The sequence below is a fragment of the Corvus hawaiiensis genome, chromosome Z (genome assembly GCF_020740725.1).
Source record: "Corvus hawaiiensis isolate bCorHaw1 chromosome Z, bCorHaw1.pri.cur, whole genome shotgun sequence".
Classification (NCBI taxonomy): domain Eukaryota; kingdom Metazoa; phylum Chordata; class Aves; order Passeriformes; family Corvidae; genus Corvus; species Corvus hawaiiensis.
The window spans coordinates 76,531,391-76,547,098 of record NC_063255.1 but is presented as its reverse complement, the minus strand read 5'-3'; the positions used below and the strand labels follow the sequence as shown (position 1 = coordinate 76,547,098).

The 15,708-nt window shown below is 46.5% G+C and overlaps 1 long non-coding RNA gene across 1 annotated transcript; it reads left to right on the top strand.

Moving 5' to 3' along the window:
• Positions 1–52: 52 nt before the first annotated feature.
• On the top strand, positions 53–1,263 carry LOC125320108. The gene is made up of 3 exons (XR_007201000.1): positions 53–195; positions 553–665; positions 1,044–1,263. It is a non-coding gene; the product is annotated as an uncharacterized LOC125320108 (long non-coding RNA).
• The last annotated feature ends 14,445 nt before the right edge of the window (positions 1,264–15,708 follow it).

The following is a 15,708-nucleotide window of genomic DNA, read 5'->3' as shown; positions in this document are numbered from 1 at the left end:
TAAGCTCCTTCTGCCCTCAGCCACCTTTTAAATCTCTTGCTTTTCGCCCTGTGCCCCCTCTGTCCCCTCCTCCTGTGCTGGCTCCGAGCTGGCGGCCGGGCCGGGCGGAGCAGCAGCTGCAGCCCCGGTGTCCCTGGAGCGGTGGGAGCTGCCGGTGGCCGCAGGCCCTGTGCCCTGAGGAGCTGCTGGAGGACGGTGAGACAGAGGGGGCTGAGGACGCTGAGGAGGCAGTGACACTGAAGGGACGGTGACCTTGAGGTGCTGGTGGGACTGGGGGGTTTGGGGGAGCAGAGGGCGAAGCGGCACTGAGGTAACAGGGAAGTGGCACAAGCTGAGGGGGTTGGCAGGTCTAAGGGGACAGGATGGATCTGAGGGGACTGAGGGGCGTGAGAGGACTGTGGGGGTCTGAAGAAACTGAAGGCGGCTGTGCGTTTGCCAAGGGCATGGCAGGGCTGAGGGGATGGAGGGGGCCAGCAGGGTGCACGGAGGGGTCTGGGACTGCAGCTCTGCCAGGCCTTGGAACCAATTCCAGAGCCTCCACTTTTGCCACAGCTGCCCTGAAGACCTTGAGAAGAGCGGAAGAGTGACGAGAACCAGCAGGGAGAAGCGGAAGGCCACAGCGAGAGCAGCGAATACGGACCTGCTGCTGCCGCCCGAGACCCTGGGTGAGGCCCCAGGGCCGCTGAGGCAGGGTGGGCGTGAGGCTGGCGTGGGCTTTGGCCGCGGGCACTGGCCGGCTGGGCAGGAGCGGGCCCTGCCCGTGCTGGGGCCGCTCAGCGCGGCTGCCCCGGGCGGCACAGGGGCTGTCCTTGGGCAAGGCAGCTGTGCCGGCAGGGCCCGGCAGCGGTGCCGGCTGTGCTGCGCTGCCGGGGGCTGCGGGACGGTCCCGCCGGGGCTGCGCTCGCCGCAGCCTGGCCCGCTGGGCCTGCTTTTTCTTTCTAACCCTCCTGGGGAGGCTCTGAGATTTCTCTTCCCCGATGGAAGCGCAGGTGCTGCCAAGGGAAACGTCCCGATCCTGACTCGGTGTTCCCTTTGCTTGCCAGGTGTCCCATCTGCTGTCCCCGTCCAGGAGAGCTGCTCTGCACGGGAGGAAGAGACCGAGGGAGAGGCTTTGATGATGGGGCGGCTGGAATCCCTCTTCTTGTATCTCTGTTTAAAGATGTATGGACTTGCTCATAAGATAGTGACCATTACATGGATATTTATATGTAGGTTGCTATTTGTATAGGTATATTTGTATATGTATGTTGTTATATTTATGGGTGTATGGTATGTATATATATACATATATGTTTGTAATTATATATATGTGTATATATCTATCTAAGTATATATGTATGTCGTTATATCTGTGTTAAGTTCTGTTTCCTATGTATACTGTTTTCTAGGTATCTATTTCTATTGATGTAGTTATAGGTATATGGCTACTTAAATAGGTATAGTAGTATTTGGTTAGGTATATATGTCTATTTTTATATTTTTCTATGTATATTGATCTATTTCTAGGTGTAACTATATTTACATATGTGTTGAGATGTACAGCTATATATTTGTATTGATTTAGTTGTATGGATATGTAGATTGGTAGGGTTGCCTATAGATAGGTTTGTTGTATGTATCTATTTATAGATATAGTATGTAATATCTAATATTTAATCTATATTTCTATCTGTATATTGTGGTGGTTATAAATGTCTTTTTTCTATTTAAATGTGTTTATTGAGTTATTAAATATTGAATTTTCTATTTAAATATGTGTATTGAATTATTAAATATGCTGTTTATTGAGTTATTGGCATAGGGCTAATTAGAGAGGGATATTGATATTTTTCTACTGATATATGGGCTGTACGCTTGTAGTAGTATGCAATAAATTAAGTTGTTAACCTTCAATTGATCTTTGTGTATAGTGAGTTGCTGTAGAGGTTGCCAATAAATTAATTCTTGTTGACAGAAGTTGGTATTTGTATATTTTTACCTTGCATTGTTGTAGAAATCTAATAAAGAACTTTTTTTAACTTGAAGTTAGATCTGTAGAGTTCTATATTGTCAGCGCAGGTGTAGCAATCTGCAATAAATGACATTTGTCAGCTGAGATGAGTGTTCTGCCATTTGTGCTCTCCAAAGCAATGGGCAGATGTCGACGTGAGGACGCCTGGAGGCTTTTGGCCGTGAAAATCCCCAGCCGTGCCCAGCAGATCCCCCAGCTGCAGCCAGGCTGGGCAAGGGAACGGCACCTTTGGCATGGCAGCAGAGCCACACGTTGGCTACAGACTCGCTGCAGAGGCCTGCTGAGAAAACGGGACTCCCCTGAGCGTAGAACTGCAGCCAGGAGCCACCCGGCGAGCAGAAATCGTGCACAATGAGCACAAGAAAGAAAATGTGGCCAAACAGATGGGATGATACTGTGGGAGCCTGATTAGGTGCCCTAAATCACCGCTGTCTAGGCAACAAGAAAGTGTATCAAATTCCTTCCATGAAAGATAGGATTGCACTTTCCCCTTCATTTACCTTGCTGTGCAAGTGGAAGATGTCCTCGTTACTGAGAATTTTTGCCCTTCAGCACCTCCCTCACTCACATTAATTAAAAGATTACGTCCTACAACGTGTCACCATAAATGAAAACAGCCCTGGCCTCGTGACAGTGTTTGCAAAGTCTTCCCTCCTCCTGCCCCTTCCTGTCCAAACTCTACCTGAGGTGAGTGAGAGCTCCAGGAATTCAGGAGGGTGCAGTACCACCACAGGTGGGAAGGTTTTGCAAAGCTTCCGAAGTATCAGGAAACTCTGGCTTCTTCCCCTGGAGTATTTTTCTGCTCATGAAGGATCTGGGAGGACGCTGTGCCTCCAGCTCACTCAAGTAAAGTTTGTTTTCTTCATGGCTTGAGTAGAGGAAAAAGAAAATTGTAATTTTTAAAGTGAAATTGGGGGTTTGGTGCAGCTGAGTTTGCTTCACGATTTGCTGTGGAAAGTAGAGTAAAAGCTTTGAATTCCCAACAGGAGCTGACTACCGGCCCCCACAGAGACTTGAATGAGGCCCAGATGTGCTTGCTGCACACTGCTGGTCCAAGGGAAAAGTTGGGAAAAAATCCCCTTTTATTGCAGATGGAGCCTCTGTGTACTGTTGTCTGAAGGGCTGTCTGTGGTAAAACATGGTAATCCAGCCAGCAGCTGTGGATATGGGAGCTCTAACAGCAAGCTGCTTCTCCAGAGCGAGGGACAGGGCCAGCCCCAAAGGCTGAAAGGTGTTCTGGGGACTGGCGGAGGTACTGGAAGGCCAGGCTGTCCTTGTGCAGGGATGGCCTTCAAAGGGGCCTTCACACCTTGTGCTGCTGGCAAAGGGCAGCTGGTGGCCTTCCACAGAACGCTGCTTTTGTCCAGGTCTTGGAAATGTTCCAGCCAGCATCAAGTCCTGCTGCTCACACCAGCCCCTTTCCAAGCAGGAGCAACTTTGTGTAGGCAGCCTGACAGCGTAGTGGCAGGAGAAGAAAATACGCAGCGGAGTGTTATCAGCTCTCTGTCAGAAGCTGCATCCACAGTCCCTTATCTCTTCCAGTTGTCTGAGACGTGGAGGAAGCAGCGGTAAATCACTGATCCTGGAAAGGAAAGCGGAAGGAGCAAAGGCAGTAGCTGCTCCCTGGGGTCTTGGGAGCAGTGAGAGCCATCCAAACTAGGACCATTGCTGGGTTGTGGAGATGAGAGTGACCAAGCCGGCAATCCTCTGCATGCGACTGCAGCCATCTGTGAATAGGAGCATGGAAATCTGACCTTGTAAAACAGAAAAGGTGTCCTTGGGTATTTGCCCAAGCTTGGATGTGGTCTGAGCCACCTGGGCTAGTGGAATGTGTCCCTGCCCATGGCAGAGGGCTGGATCTAGAGTGTCTTTAAGGTCCCTTCCAACTGAAGCCCTTCTCTGTGAATTATAAACCCATCATGACAAAGAGAACACAACAAATCTGCGTTCCCTGCTACGTTATTGGAGCTTGCTGTAGTCACTTGTGTCACCCGGAGACTGCTTTGTATTTGGAGAGATTGTCATGGTCCTGCAGTATCTAGGTGTGACTTTCCCCGGTTCCGAGCGACAACAGATGCCAGAACAGGCTATTTGCAAGCACAGAATTGGTTAAGCTGCCTGTGAACCTGATGGCAGAAGTGTGTTGGTGTTATTGCAGTGTTTACCCTGGACAGGTGATAGTTGGTTTTCGTTCTGAACGTGCAATGTTCATGCACAATGCTTATGTATGCATAAATACTGGCTTTAAGTCCAAATTCCCTCTTCACACAAGGACGTGCAATCCATCAGAAATATTTAACAAGGAGCCATATTAGCTTTGGGCTTGATGGTATGGCTTGTTCAAAGTGTGTGACGAGTAATGGTAGCCCTAAGAAATACCGCTCTTGTTAATTTGGGTTTATCCTTCATCAACCCTCTTGCACAGAAATCACGTACTTACAGCAGAGACTAAATGCAATTCCTTAATACAGACGAGAATTGTGCAATCCAGGCAGATTAAAGGGGGAGTGTTCTGTTGCTGTGAAAAGACAATCTAGATAACCTGTTTGCTGTATGTCCTGGAGAAGGCTTTGCAGTTAAGAATGAAAAGGAAAAACCCGTTTCTCTTTCTTAAGACGTGTCTCGAAAGAGCTTTTTGTATTACCAGAAGCAGCTACACTGATATTGACCTGCACAATTATAAACGCACAACAACCGCTTACATAACTTAACCTGGCCATGATTTTTAGCTGCAATTCCAAAATCTCAGAAAATATGTTTCTATACTGTAAACAATGAAGGAGAGCGGAAATACCAACATTTCTCATTAGCCTTTTGGCTTGGAAAGACCATTTAATTTATGCTCCCTTAGCTGTCAGCCTAAACTCGGCTGTGCAAACCTTAGGTTTGTGTTGGGCCTTATGTACTTCTTTAGCATCAGCTTAGGTGCAAACCTGGTATAAAACCCTCCAGGCATCACACTGATTTAGAGTGACAGAACTTCACTCTTCCAGCACGGAATTTCCTTTCCTTTACTTGCTCCTGCAAGTCATCGCCACAGTGGAAGTGGAATCAGTGCCTCGCTCTCTGGATGTGGTAGGATTTTACACCTGTCCTGACAGACAACAGGGACGCAAATTTGTTTTCAGCATACCATTACATCTAAATCTTTGGTTTGAGAGCAAAAGGAAAATGTTCATCTAAGAAGTAATTTTTGCCTGGATTTTTTGACATGAGGACAACCTGGGGTCTGCTGGCAAGAGCAACACTGTCCCTGTGGGTATGAACCTCCCTGAAGGATGAAGAGACTGTTGCCACAGAGGTCACATCTGCAGGATGAAAACCCACCGTGCCATTAATTTGATGCAAACTAAGCCCAAGTGGCCCAGCTCTTCATCCTCAGCGCGGACTTGCCATTGCAGAGATGTTATTAGCAGACTCAGCTCTTGTTTACAAGTGGTGTTAAATTGTCAGACAAATCAGCCAGCCCTCCCTCTCTTGTCCTTCTTGGCCTCCGGCTGCCCAGCTGCTGCTGAGAAAGGGAGAGGCAGAGTCCTTCCAGGTAAACAGAGATTTCCAATGGGTACAGACTTTCTCCTTTCTTTTGTTTTCCAGTGACAATAGAGGGGTTTGTCTTCAATCTCTGTGTCAGCAGGGAAGTTGTGCTTGCTCATCATGCCTAGGATCTGAACAACTGGGATTTTTAAATTTTTAAAAAACCCAGAGTGACCTGACCTTCTTCAGGAATCTGGAGAGAAGAGTCAAAAGGGATTCCTGGAATGGTGTCATAAGCAGACAGTGGTATTAAACGTATTTCGATAAAAAGGCATAAAAGCTCATAAAGCGTATAGAACTGATGTAAAGCTAATCAAAAAGAAGTATTTTCTTGTAATAAACAGTGAGGATTGCAGATCACAGGAAAAGAGGTTTCTGGTGGGAGGAGCACAGGTTTTAAATGTAGGACCAGCTCTTGAGGTTTGATTTGTTTCCTCTTTCAGACTACAAAGAAGTCTTGGTGTTCCTGAGTAGAATCTGGTGCCAGAAGTTTGAGAATAGGGTGTGATGAGATCACCAGAGTATTTTACCTGTATCTAGGAAGAAGCCCTGCAGAGCTTCCCTTTGGCTTGGATTGAAAGTAGAAGTCCTGTTTTTACCAAGAATATTGGTCTCTCTGTGTTTCGGACAGAGCAAAAGAAAACAACAAACTGCCTGAAGTCTAAAGGTGAAGTGTGTCACAGAGGGCTAAGAGTTCACCAAGGCAAGAGAGCCCCATGTCATTTAAACTGTTCTTTCCCTAATAACAATAATTTCCCAGTCCGTGTTGATTTCATCAAGCACCAGCAGAGTAAGTCAGATTCTCTTTTCTTGTTCTGGCCTTTCACATATCACTAAGGAAAGGTGAGGCTGTGTTATTCTCAGCTAAATTTTAAATTCTTCAGAAATCAAAACTGAATTCAAGTCAGGTTCATAAACACTGTAACTTACAGACTTCTTAAAAGCTTGTATCCTTTTATATTTACCTGGAGATTTGAGCTCATTCCTTGACAAGAAGAAAAGGCTACGTATGGGACTAATCCTTTTTTGGATACGAAACAGTTTTCAGCAGAAAAGGGGAGAAAAAGGCCTTTGAACACATCTTTACTGACAAGAAAGGTGGCTGCTGCAGCAAATACTTATCAGGACAAAAAGGCATGGGCTGTCATTTTCTCTTATTACGTGTGCATGAAATAGTGGTATGAAGCCTCTGTTTTCAAGACTATAAAAACACACAGTACAATGTGAATCTCTAGTTAATGTCTTTAACAGTGCAACTTATGCTGGATTCTAAGAGCTCTGTTTAATTCCTTTAATGCTCTGATTGTTCCTGTGAATGTTCAAAAGCCATTAACCATAGCACTCAGTGTTTGGCAGATATTTGGTCTTGAAGGAAAACTTTTACTAATTTTTTTCCTATCTCTTTTAAAATTCACAGTGTTTAGTTAATAGCAAGAGCTAGAAAGCAAAAGCATGTGGGAAAGGGCTACTTATTGTAGCAAACATATCTGTTGTCAGAAAATGTCCTTTAGATAAAATCAGAATTTCAGAACTCTATCCACTCCCTCTGTCCCGCTCTCCCTCTTTCCCTTTCCCTTTCCCTTTCCCTTTCCCTTTCCCTTTCCCTTTTCCTTCCCTTTCTCTTTCCTCTTTCTTTTCCTTTTTCCTTTCCCCTTTCCTGTTTCCCCTTCCCCCTTCCCTCTTCACTCCTATTGTCTCTTCTTTTCACACACAGAGGCTTTTATCATCTGTCCCCTTCCAAGTAATTTACCACCCCTTCATTAACTCTGCCAGATGCTGTTTGAAGGTGTTCTCTGCATTCGCTGAGAGGCTCTCACAGCACTACCAACAACAGCTGTGAAGCCAGAGCGGCAGAATTTGTCATTGCTGCCCCTGGAGTGGAAATACCAGTAGGAGCCCATGCTCTGCCTCCTCGTGCTGACAAATCCCTGGAATCCCTTCTGCTGTGCTCAGGGTCTGTGGCAGCACTACCAGAGAAGACAGAGCATGTGGCAAATCCTCAGGGACACCTTGGGCTGTGGCACTGGACAGCAGGACCCTCTCTTGGCCAATGGTCAGTTCTGCAGAGAGGTATTGCCATGCTCCTCAAAACACTCCTTTCTTTTCTGGGGAAATCCCTTCCGCTTCCGTCACTTATGACTCTGAGGGGGGCCAAAGACTCAACGCTCTTTTCCTGATAAAGCAGATGATGGGCAGTTCTTCAGCCCATGGAATAACAAATAAATTCTTTTGACCTAAGTAGCCTCCAAGCACATACTTTGCAAGGGAATTACTTCCACACTCGTGGTGCACTCTCCCCCTTCTATTCTAACAAAATCCCAGTGCTTGATGCAAACAGCCCAGGATATTTTCATGAATAGCTCATAAAATGGCTCACAATCAGCCTCTTGAAAAAAGCAAAGTGTGTTTTCTAATACAACCAATTAGTTCGAGTTTTGAATGTTTTGCATTTGCAACTGAGGCCCTGTAAGCAATTCTAATTGTTGTCAGTAGGTGAGGTACTTATGAACAAAGAATTAAGTTTTACATGGCATTTCCTCATGGGTAATGATCATAAAAAAGAATGGATGTTCAGAGGGTGTGTTCTTGTAATGTGATATGTTCAAGGTATGACACACACATACACACGCACAGAGTACAACACTTCTCCTTTATACTTTTCTTTTATAAATACACAGTTTTAAGAATTTATAATTTTTATTTGGCACAAAAGGCCAAAGATTCTGTAGTAAACACCTGTCTAGCCTCCTGGACCTCCAGTTTGGCCATCCAGGGCCATAGGGTGCTACTTCAAAAGCTATTTTTCAGTCAACAGTAGCACACATAGGCTCCAGGGCACCAACCTGCCCTCTTTGTGTGTCTTCCACAAAAGAGTTTCTTCCAGTTCCCAAATGTCAAAAATTACGTATTTTTGCATGCAAAATAGGATGACTTTTGCTGATATTAGTAACTTTTCAAAGGGCCAAAGCTGATTAAGATTTCTGAAGTTTTACAAAATAGAGATGTAAATGTCACAAAAAGCATAGTAAGAACGAAGGTGTAATCATCCTGAAAAAAAATCCTCTCTTTCTGAAGTATTCATAGAATCACAGCTTGATGCAGAGGCAACTGACGCCGCCTTACCCTGCCAATGAGCCATGCTGGAAATGCAGAGCACGTCAGCCCCAAATCTGGTTCTCTGGCATGTTTTTATGTGCAGTTGTCTCCAAAATCTGCAGCAGCACAAGCAAAAGCCACAGCAAAGCCCATTCTGAGGATGGCTTGCGGGATCCTCCACACCTCTTCCGACTGCACAGGAAAAGCAGGTTCTCCCACAGCAGCAGGCTGGTGACTCTCACATCCCCTCAGCCTCGTGCTGTCACTGTGCTGTACCTTCTGTGTTCTGAGCCAGGAAATGTGACACTGGTGCTACCAGGGACATGATCTCTGCTTTGGCCAGACACTGCAGTGTCTCCAGGCTCCCCTGGGCTCTGTCCAGCCCAGGCCACTGCAGCCCTGGGGCAGCTGTCTCACAAGCAGGAGAGCACGTCCTGCTTTGGTGCAGCTTCTCTTCAGCTCACAGTGCCAGGAGTTATTTTTGGGGGGGGTGAAGCCCCGTGGCTGCACCGCTGCTGGGGCAGAGCGCAGGGACAGCACAGGGACAGAGGCCAGCCTGGGCACAGGTCACCGCAGGGTCCCTCAGCTTCATCGGGTACAGACAGTTCTGGAGACAACAAAATCCCCAGAAAAACTGCAGAACTGGGAAGCAAGAGGACAAAAAGGAGCCTGTGGGCAGACTTTGAGGAGAAAACCTGCAAAAACAAACTCAGGTGGACCCAAGGCCAGCTAGGAAGGGGTTACCACCATCAGTGTGTACCCCTTCCCGAGGCAGAGGAGGAAACCCCCACCAATACCATCACAAACCTCCCAGCAAGAGAGCCAGGACACTGATGGCTCCCTGGGAGCCCCAGGCTGTGGCTGCGAGCTGTGGGACCTGGGAAAGCGTTTGAAGGGCCAGCACAGCACAGGGAGGTGCTGAGGGTGTTTCTGTGCTCAGTTCTCACTGCTCTACCAGGGCTCTTCAGCACCAGTTCACCCCAGGGCTGTGTGACCGGCACAAGTGCTCCAGGGGTGACACCATCGCTGTGTGTTATTACAGCTCCTGCACACACTCATAAGCCAAATGCATGGCATTTTTACCAGGCAGTTCCTTTTTCTTTTTGAGAGTAAGGAATTTAAAGGGTTTAATGGTGATTTATTTGATTTAGACGTTTTGTAACGAGCATACTGAAGTAAGAGGTTGGCACTAAATTTTGAATCAATGCCATAATTATAGAATGCGTTCCCAAATGAAGTCAATGAATATCTATTATTTTCTACTCCCCTTGTTTGAGCTGAAATGTGACTTGCACTCCATTTATTGCAAAATAGGAGACATTTTCCAAACCTTCTTAACATTGATTAACAATGTTTACCAATCTTTTCATTTTAACCTAATCTGCTCTTTGAGACCAAAATATATATAAGCCTTCTGAACAAAAAAACCGTTTAATTTTCTGCATTTTAGATCACATCACATCTAAATTCCAAGTAAAACATGTCTGAGCTTCACTTTTCTCTTTCTGACTGCACCCTGCCCTATTCAAAGGCATCATGCAAACATCATTTAGTGCACCATTCTGGATGGTTTGTGGAGTTGCAGACTGGTGCGGGGAGTGCAACACATGTACACACATCAGTGCCAACTGTTCATGGCAACCTCAAACTCAAGCTTAACGTTTCCTTGTCCCAACAGTTGAGCAGCGACATAAATTCAGCTCCCATGAATCCAGAAATTGTTTAAACCAACATAAAATGTGTAATTAACAAATAGGCACCCTCATCATTGTTGTCAAGGATACCAGTATTTATGGTAAATGCCTTCCATAAGCAAGCCCTGACTCTGCTGTAATAGGAAATAATCAGAGACTGAGTTATGTTTCTGTAATTTGCCCCAGAAGCTTTTGTAATCATACCATCGACACAAGAGTACAGCTACTTTTGAGGTCCGTCTTGCTTTCAGTGCCCTCTGAGTTCTACCTAGCAGCCGAAGGAGAATGCTCTGTTACAAATGAAAACTGCTGTCTGAGAACAGCCCACTGATTGCTGGCAAACATTAAGGCTTCCATTCTTCATTGAAAAGGCAGCACTGGTGACCAATATTCTGCTCTGTGTGTCCTCAGAGCTGATCTGCTGGAAGTCTGACTGTCCAAGAGAAGCTTCCTTACTTGTCAACCAAATGTACCAATGTCCAACAGCTGTCAGCAAAACTTCGTCCGAACTATGAAATATTGGGAATTCCCCAATGCTCTTTTTTGGGGAATTGACTGTAATTCTGACTGCAGCTGGGTCAGTTATACTGAATCCAGTGCAGCTGAACCGTAACAGACACCAAAAACCTGTGCAAGAGCATCTAAGTCCTAAAGCGGCCCCTGGATCCAGAGAGGAATTTCCCTGGAGTCTCAGAATGACTCACCATAGGTCAAAGGACGAGTCAAGCTGAAAGATGGGCGCTGCTGAGACGTGCCAACAGCCAGCAGTTACCAACAGGCGTAACAAAAGAGGAGGCTCTGTGTGCTTTTCCTGCACCCAGGTACTCGCTCCCATCTCTGCCCTGCATTGGATCTGCATCGGCGTGAGCACAGCTGGGCACTGAGGGAACTGAGAAACAGCCTGGGAAAGAGGATGGTGAAGGTGGCCCTCTGCTCCAAGGATACAACCACAGAGCAGCCCAGGGTGGGAGGGGCCTCAGAGGGTCCAACTTTTTGTGGGAAGGGGAGGGAGCGCCGGAGAGCTTGCCTGGAACCCTGTCCAGCTGCATCTTGGAAACCTCCAGCAAGGGGGACTCTGCCACACCCCTGGGAGGTTGTTCCAGCAAATGCTTGCTCCTACTGGTGCTTTCTCACGTTGACACAAAACCCCTCCCAGTGTTAGCTGTGCTGTTGCTCCTTGTCTTCCCCACGTGGCTCTTTGTGAGCAGAGATGCTCTGTCCCCTTTGTATCTCTGCTGAAAGTACTGGAAGAATGTGATGAACCTCGTGTTCTCCAGGGAGAACAGAGCCAGCTGCTCCAGTCTTCCCTCACGGCACAGGTTCTCCAGCCCTTTGATCACCTCTGTCCCTCCTTTGGACCCTCTCCAGTCTGTAAGAACAGCAGGGGGAGAACAGAGCCCTGCAAGGAGAACCATTGTCCAGTTTCAGTGGAAGCACAAACTTACCCTCAGTCAATGTGACCTTGGCTGTTGCTGGAACAGTTCAGGAGATGTTTGGAGGGAGCAGGAATGGAAATGGAAAAGGAATAATAAAAGTAAAAACAAAAATATCAAAAGGAAACGGAAATGGAAATTATCCCTAGTGATACTTTTCTACCGAGAATTTCTGGCAGTGGAGCACTGTTCCAGCAGGCACCAGAGAAACAGGAGCAATTATTTCTGCAATGAGAACTTTGCCTATTGTGCTAACTCTGTCCTCCACTGCTCAGGCTCCATTCAGGCTCAATGGCTCGTTTGTAAATCATCCAGTGTTCCTTCTTTCCGGAAGGGACTGATGACACAGTGTGTGGTTAGCAGTTTCCCTTGGACAAAGCAGGATATGCTTCTTCCTGACTGACCTGAGTGGGAAGGGACCTGCTCTAGAAATGCTTAATGCCAAAGGACCTCCAGCACTCTGCGTAGCTGCAAAGTTTGGACAATTGCTTACAAACTAATGACCTCTCTTCATCAGTGCTTCAACTTGAACATAATTTATGTTAGTTTTATAGGAACAATTTAAAGAGAAGAGCAGTTCTGTACTCTCAGCTTAATTGTTTTCTTACCAAAATGTCAGTGTCTTTGCCCACTTTTTAAAATAAAACACAGAAAGAAAGGGTTGTCTGTCCTCTCTACACACCGAATGTAGGTATTTCCCCTACCTGAGAAGTAAAAAATATTTACTTCTCTCTTCATAGATTTTGAGAAGTAAAATTGAAGTATTCATATGTCATAATTTGAGGGATCAACCTTGTTGGGACAAGAAAAGGATCCATGTTTGCCTGAAGGAAGAGAGCATGACCTAAATCTTTCACACATTTGCATGTCCTCAGCCATTTCACCTTTCACTGTGTTGGTCACAAGACCCCATGTCACTGTTTTGGAATGGATATTCTTGTTCAGAGCAGGGAGATAAGGCTGAATTATTGAAAAGTAATCATAAACCCAGCAATTAAAATGTACCTTCTACAAAACAATATATCCTTTCAAAAACTTTTTATTGTTATCTGAGCTAAACAGAAACAGTGCAATGAAAAGGGAAAAAAAACCCCCAACTCTAGAGTTTGCACACTATCCGGTAATTCTGTTGTGTAGTCGTTAGTAAGTTGATTACAGGAAGACCATAATTTTCACTGGCACCATTGAAATGGCACAGCACAAATTCTGTGAGACGCTTCAGAATCAGGTCATGGATGCCCTCCAGCAAGCACTGAGCTGGGTTTTGAATTCAATGATGCTGTAGATCTGATTTGTACCAGCTGAGCTTCCAGCTCATTGACTTTTGTAATCTAGTTGTGTCTGCCTCAACAGTCACAGAATCACAGGATCATTAAGGTTGGGAAAGACCTCCAAGACCATCGAGTCCAGCTTTCCAGGCCTACCATCAATTAGAGCAGTTGACACTAACATGACATGGATCCGCACTCTGCCCACCTTTTCCAGGTGTGTTCCTTGCACATGGACACATCTCCATTGAGGTGAGGTGAGCACAGAGTTCTTGATCAGCACTGACACGTGAGGCTGTGTAAACACAACCCCTGAGATCCCATGGAATTGGTGCGGCGCCGTTTCACATGCTTTGGGTCAGCCCTCCAGCCAACAAGTTCATAACACAGCGCGAGAGAAGCTGATCTTGGCTTTTGCTGGAGAATCCCCATGGAGGGGGAGTTGGGGTAAATGCCCCAGTTCAGGACATTGGTGACAGATGTGGTTTGAGGTGCAGCCACCAGTTCCTGGGCTTGCATTTCTCTGGAGAGCAGAACAAAGGGTCAGCCCTCATCCCATTTCAGTTTCAGGACACTGGGTGAGTTGCCTTCCCAGCGTCGTGTCTGATGAAAACCCGACGGTCACGTGGCATCCTTGGATCTGCTCCATGGAAGCAGCACATGGCAGAAGGCCGAGGCTCTTTCAGAGAACATTCCCAGTGCTGCTCTCAGCTCTTCCCAGAAAACGCCAGGAGAAACAAGTGCTGCTTGCAAGGTCAACAATAGCCAAGCTGTCCCCCAAACCCAGCCAGAGCCAGCTTCCTGGAGGTGAAGAGCTCCAAGTCCATGGCTATGTGCTGGCAGACAGATGAGAGAGAAACAAGCCCGGCCACTGACGGGGGAGAGAAAATGCCTGGCTTCTTACAAAAGGGCAGTGATACTGAGATGCAAGAGATAAAGGGAAATCTGGCCAATTTGTTCTTCAGATTCATGAACCATTCAGACATTCCCTTGACAGAGTCATGTTCTTTCACAGTATGAAAGGGCTGCACACTCAGCTGTGCTGTAAATAGGAGCAAAGTGCTTCTTGTCCATAAATTTGAGGTAACATAGAAATACATAAGACGGAAACCAGCACTTTTTGCGTATTTCTAGTGCCTCTGCCATCTGAACATCCAGTGTTCCCCATAGCACAGCCTACACATTTCCAGTTCCTGTAGGACATGATTTTCTGTTCATAATCACCAGAACAATGATGAGGGTGCCTATTTGTTAATTACACATTTTATGTTGGTTTAAACAATTTCTGGATTCATGGGAGCTGAATTTATGTCGCTGCTCAACTGTTGGGACAAGGAAACGTTAAGCTTGAGTTTGAGGTTGCCATGAACAGTTGGCACTGATGTGTGTACATGTGTTGCACTCCCCACACCAGTCTGCAACTCCACAAACCATCCAGAATGGTGCACTAAATGATGTTTGCATGATGCCTTTGAATAGGGCAGGGTGCAGTCAGAAAGAGAAAAGTGAAGCTCAGACATGTTTTACTTGGAATTTAGATGTGATGTGATCTAAAATGCAGAAAATTAAACGGTTTTTTTGTTCAGAAGGCTTATATATATTTTGGTCTCAAAGAGCAGATTAGGTTAAAATGAAAAGATTGGTAAACATTGTTAATCAATGTTAAGAAGGTTTGGAAAATGTCTCCTATTTTGCAATAAATGGAGTGCAAGTCACATTTCAGCTCAAACAAGGGGAGTAGAAAATAATAGATATTCATTGACTTCATTTGGGAACGCATTCTATAATTATGGCATTGATTCAAAATTTAGTGCCAACCTCTTACTTCAGTATGCTCGTTACAAAACGTCTAAATCAAATAAATCACCATTAAACCCTTTAAATTCCTTACTCTCAAAAAGAAAAAGGAACTGCCTGGTAAAAATGCCATGCATTTGGCTTATGAGTGTGTGCAGGAGCTGTAATAACACACAGCGATGGTGTCACCCCTGGAGCACTTGTGCCGGTCACACAGCCCTGGGGTGAACTGGTGCTGAAGAGCCCTGGTAGAGCAGTGAGAACTGAGCACAGAAACACCCTCAGCACCTCCCTGTGCTGTGCTGGCCCTTCAAACGCTTTCCCAGGTCCCACAGCTCGCAGCCACAGCCTGGGGCTCCCAGGGAGCCATCAGTGTCCTGGCTCTCTTGCTGGGAGGTTTGTGATGGTATTGGTGGGGGTTTCCTCCTCTGCCTCGGGAAGGGGTACACACTGATGGTGGTAACCCCTTCCTAGCTGGCCTTGGGTCCACCTGAGTTTGTTTTTGCAGGTTTTCTCCTCAAAGTCTGCCCACAGGCTCCTTTTTGTCCTCTTGCTTCCCAGTTCTGCAGTTTTTCTGGGGATTTTGTTGTCTCCAGAACTGTCTGTACCCGATGAAGCTGAGGGACCCTGCGGTGACCTGTGCCCAGGCTGGCCTCTGTCCCTGTGCTGTCCCTGCGCTCTGCCCCAGCAGCGGTGCAGCCACGGGGCTTCACCCCCCCCAAAAATAACTCCTGGCACTGTGAGCTGAAGAGAAGCTGCACCAAAGCAGGACGTGCTCTCCTGCTTGTGAGACAGCTGCCCCAGGGCTGCAGTGGCCTGGGCTGGACAGAGCCCAGGGGAGCCTGGAGACACTGCAGTGTCTGGCCAAAGCAGAG